Genomic DNA, 5,531 nt, shown 5'->3' with positions numbered 1-5,531 from the left:
TCTCCGCCCCCCTCAGCCTCCGCGCGGGGCTGGGGCAGGCGGGGAGAGCCTGACACCACTCCCACAGCGCCCGGAGACAGCGCGGCGGGAGCGACCGCGGCGCGGAGAGAATCGAGAGCTTGAGTCTGTGCCCTCTTGTCCTGCTGCTGGTTGCCTGGGAGAAGAGACCAACCCCCACCTGACTCCAACCTCCTGTCAGGGAGTTGCAGAGGGTGAGAAGGTCTCCCCTGAGCCTCCTCTTCTCCAGGCTGAACACCCCCAGCTCCCTCAGCCTCTCCTCATGCCACTTGTGCTCCAGTCCCTTCACCAGCCTCGTTGCTCTGCTCTGGACCTGCTCCAGCCCCTCAATGTCCCTCCTGAGCTGAGGGCCCAGAGCTGAGCACAGGATTCAAGGTGTGGCCTCACCAGCACCGAGTGCAGGGGCCACCTCACCTCCTGGTCCTGCTGAGCACACTGTTCCTGCTCCTGCCCAGGATGTCATTGGCTTCCAGTCTGGCTCTGGGGCAACAGCTTAGGGTGGTGTTGGCTGCTCCATCAGCCAACTGCCTGAGGAACCCAGCTCCCACCAAAAGAAGTGTTAAAATATTGAGGAAAAACTATCTCCAAGACTTTTAAACTTTTTTTTAAAATGGGATTTCTTGCAGTCCCAAACACTGTTCCTGCTCCTGCCCAGGATGTCATTGGCTTCCAGTCTGGCTCTGGGGCAACAGCTTAGGGTGGTGTTGGCTGCTCCATCAGCCAACTGCCTGAGGAACCCAGCTCCCACCAAAAGAAGTGTTAAAATATTGAGGAAAAACTATCTCCAAGACTTTTAAACTTTTTTTTAAAATGGGATTTCTTGCAGTCCCAAACCAGTCTATCAGGAGAAAAGTTCAGGTTTTCGACATTTACGTCTTTTAAATACTGTTCAACACTTGGCACCTACACTTCTAGCTCATAATCACAGAGGTGAAGGGTTGGGAGAGTCAACTCATGAACGAGTAGGCAACTCGTGAACAGCACAGGAGGAGCTGCCATGGCCAAACAGCTCCACTCCAGTAGAAAACCCATGACACTGATGACCTGAGCTGCCTGTGTGACAGCAGCCAACAGTTACAGAGACAATTCAGACCTCAGTTTAAGAACAGCATATGGCACTTAGTGCTAAAACTTAGCTCAGTGCATTCACCACCATCAGCTGGAGCTTTCTGCATTCAGCAGTAACCAGGATACACTGTAAGCAAGAAATACAAACACACAGCACTTCATGTTTATTGATTTACTTACGTATCAAAACACTAAAGTCATGCAAGACAAATTCTCTCTTCCTCCTCTCTGGTGAGCAGCCATAGAACATTAAAATTATGCCAACAGATACTCACCTCTGGATTCTCTAGCTGAGAATATACTAGAATGGTAAAGATGAGAAAAGCATTTTTGAGGTCCTGTCATCCATAGTTATTCTCACCCCAAACACCCACAGCTTCTTACTGAGTTCAAAAAGTCCTGCACCAGTTTATAGGGGAAGTATGTAACTGCAATTGGTCTGTATTTGTTTGACAGCAAAATTATTTTATTAACAGAAAACAGTTTACCATTTTTCACCATTTCTGCTGAAGACTTTCATATGACAGATCAGTCACTTTCAAATGCAATACTTCTATTCTAATGCAAATACTTAAAGAGTTGCTTATATTACCTTTGCTTTTCAATACAGACCCTAACTGTAGAGAATCCCAATGAAGGTTTTAGTATCTTATTCCAATGTTTGCAAACCAGTGCATGGGAAATGTAGCATTTAGCTCAGTAAGAAAAACCTCTGAGTATTCTTTCAACATTATGTGCCTTCAAAGCAAAAATCAGAGGACAGACACCCTCTACATAACTAAGAAAAGACGAGTACATGTGGCATTTAGGGACATGGTTTAGTGGTGGACTTGGCAGTGCTGAGTTAATGGTTGGACTTGATGTTCTTAAAGGTCTTTTCCAACCTAAACGATTCTGTGATTTGATAACATAAGCCAATTAAAATCTTAGTTCAAGCTCATTGGCAGGAATACTCAGGCCAGCTAAAAATTCCCATAAAGTCTAATTAGAAGGCAACCTCTAATGACTATATCTACTTTTGTTCCAGAAAGCAAAAATCAAATGAACCACACACTGATGAAAGCTGTAACAGTGCCATGTTGGTTTTACTAAGAAGAAAACCTTTTAATGACAGCACAAAGAACTCTGCAAGGGGTTCAAAAAGTAAAATAATTCAACTTTGGGTTCTTTATTCCAGAGAGAAACTAGCTGCAAAAGCTGCTCCTACTGCACACACCCTAGCACTGTGAGGCTACTCAATCCCATGGTGTTTGGTTCAGCCCATTTGCACAGTTCTTTTTTGTTTTACTTTTGAAGAATGGTGGCAGACTCAGTGTACCTCAATAAACCTGATTTACTGAAATTTCCTTTCAGGATTAATAGACACATTGCACACAGACTTTGGCAAAAAATTGTCTTACGAAGTTGAGTGAATTAGTAAGTAACTTTTTGTGTTTTATATTAATTGATACAAATTCTTCATTTGATTATGTTCTTCCCACAGTGCTTTGTGAAGTAAGAGTTGTTCTGCTTTCAAATTAACTCCTCTGCAGATTTTCATTCACAGAAAGCAAATTTTGTATCTGCATTGTAAATAAATAGTTAACACTGACAGTAACTACTTTCAATTTAACTCTCTATACTGACTGGAATAAGTAGATTACAATGAAGAAATAGAAACAAAACAAGTATTAATATGTATTTTAGATACATATAAAACAGAACTCAAAGGCAGTTTATTTAAAAAAAAAAATAAAAAAGGCATTTTAATGTCATGCCAAGAAGACACACAAAGCTCTAACTCTTTGTGTCTAAAAATTGGTCAAACCACAAAAAACACCTCTGGCTCATTACAGGAGATCCTTCCCTGAAGAGAGCGAAGATCTCATGTGAATACATCTATACCAAAGAACAACTCTTTTGCTTTACTCTTGAGGAACAGAAGTTGATTGTGGGTTGTCACAAACCACAGAAGCTGATGCCAGGAGGAGCCAGACTGAGGTTTAGTGGCCACAGCCACATTTTCAGGGTGTGTGTGTTTGCCTACGTGCACAAACGTGAGCATACACACCATGAGTGGAGCAGGATTTGTGGGAGCCAGTCTCCCTACAGTTTGCTGCCTCAGGTAGAACTGCTCTCTGGAAGGGTAAAGAGCTATGGTAGATTACCTACTGTAATTTTTGCTATGCCCCAGTACCACTGACACTGAGTATTAGGAGAGCTGATCCTGATCCTCTTGTGATCACTATCCCTTCGTTAACTACACCCTCACCCAGTAAAATTTCCCACTCTGGTCTCCCCATTTCCTTTCCTCAAAGGCTGCTTCATTTCTGCATTTGCTTTTCACTATTTAAACAACCTTTTCATCGTTCTTCACCTCCTGTTTAATGGCATTGTGTTTTCACTCACAAGCAAAAGCATGGCCAAAAAAAAGTTGCTTCAAACAAAACACATTTCGAAGCTTATAAATATCTAATATAAATACAATCCTGGAGTAGACTTGTGGGTGTAAACTCGCTGCTATCACTATTCTATGTCTCTCCAGGTTTTTTGGTCTTCTTACCACCCAAACTCACAATTGCTGTGTCATGTCCAAAGCCCTGACCAACTACAACACGGAGACAATGCACAGAGAACTGGATTATTCTACTGGCTGCTCATTAAGCTGCTTGCCCCTAGAAGCATTGTTCTTTGTAGCCAAAGAAATATATAAATATATACTTACAAAGACCTGAAACTGCACCTAAAGTTTGAAACTATAAGAAATACGCTAAAATCAGAGATCCCAAACTAGCAACAACTGAAATCCTGTGCAGTCAGTGTAAGCAAGAACAACCACAGCAGGAACTTTTACTACTTTCCAATGTCCAAAGTTTTACTAACCATATACAAAGAAAAGCCATTTGTTTCTCTTTTAAATTGAGATATACTTGTTAGGACAGACTGGCATACAATTTTAATCCTCCAAGTCTAATGGAATCTCCTCATAATGTAACTATTTGTTCAGGATTTTTGCCTCTATTTATGCATTCTGAAAGCTCATCAAAACTCCCAGTAACTTGCATCCGAAATTCCCAGATGGAAGTTTCCTGGTTTAGTTTTCCTTTCTGATACAGTTTAAACAAGCAAAACGCACCCTCTGTTGGGCCAGGCATGCAATGACTCTTCTCCAAGGCCATCACATTGTTAACGGCATGGCTTACCCAATCCTGCTAGGAAGGTTTGGTTTTCTGATTAAGTGTGAACCACTGTACAAGTCATACAAACATTTGAGTCAACATTAGATTGGAACGAAACCGAAGTAGCACAACACAACATTCAGCACTACTATATAACTAGTAGGAGATTTAGCATCTTTGGCAAACACTGCTTAGTTCTATAGGATTTATAAATCTTTCCAGTCAGCACTGGAAATTCATTTACTATCCTAAACCAAGCAAATATCTGTACTTCGTTTCAGCACCAAAGCTCAATTAACACTGACTATCACTGCGATGTATTTTTTTGGAGCTGGACAAGGATTGCTAACTGATATATTGAAAAAGCTACACAGAGAAAGGCAAACACTGCTTAGTTCTATAGGATTTATAAATCTTTCCAGTCAGCACTGGAAATTCATTTACTATCCTAAACCAAGCAAATATCTGTACTTCGTTTCAGCACCAAAGCTCAATTAACACTGACTATCACTGCGATGTATTTTTTTGGAGCTGGACAAGGATTGCTAACTGATATATTGAAAAAGCTACACAGAGAAATGCAAGTAGTGCTAACTGATATATTGAAAAAGCTACATAGAGAAATGCAAGTCACTGAGCACTGAACAGACTGCCCAGAGAGGCTGTGGATTCTCCTCACTGGAGGTGTTCAAGAACCATCTGGACACAACCCTGAGCCATGTGCTCTGGGCTGGCCCTGCTGGAGTAGGGAGGTTGGACCAGATGTCCATTATGGTCCCTTCCAACCTCACTTCTTTGCCAGAACAGAAAATGGCAAAAGGCACTATCTTAGACCTACATATGTTGTAGCCTATACCCATGTGAAAAAACTAAGCTACTCAAATGAGCAAAATGAATGTGGGTTGGTAAGTGAACACTGGAGTCTGAAACTCACAGCACTGTGAAGACAAACACTGTGGAATACAAGGACATCGAATAGAGACAATATTCAGTTTCTCAAAAACAGGAAAGGCAGAGGAATCACAGAAGGGAACAATATAGTGAAGAGAGGTGAAGAGGGAACTGAGGTGCAGAAACTGGGAGTTGGGATTGGAAGTTCCCTGCTGCAAAGGAAGCTTCTCTGGAGCATGAGAAGATACCCATTTAGAACAGATCAAAAGCAGAACAGACTGCTCTGAAACAAGACTCCTCCTAGGTCTGCACGTAACCAATCCCTTTTACTATGATATTTAATAAAATTGTATTGTGGTAAAATACTTTATAGTAGTAAGAAGGAAATCTCCCTAC

Source organism: Acanthisitta chloris, unplaced genomic scaffold, assembly GCF_000695815.1.
Source record: "Acanthisitta chloris isolate BGI_N310 unplaced genomic scaffold, ASM69581v1 scaffold6814, whole genome shotgun sequence".
Taxonomy (NCBI): domain Eukaryota; kingdom Metazoa; phylum Chordata; class Aves; order Passeriformes; family Acanthisittidae; genus Acanthisitta; species Acanthisitta chloris.
Note: the sequence above shows the minus strand (reverse complement) of the source record.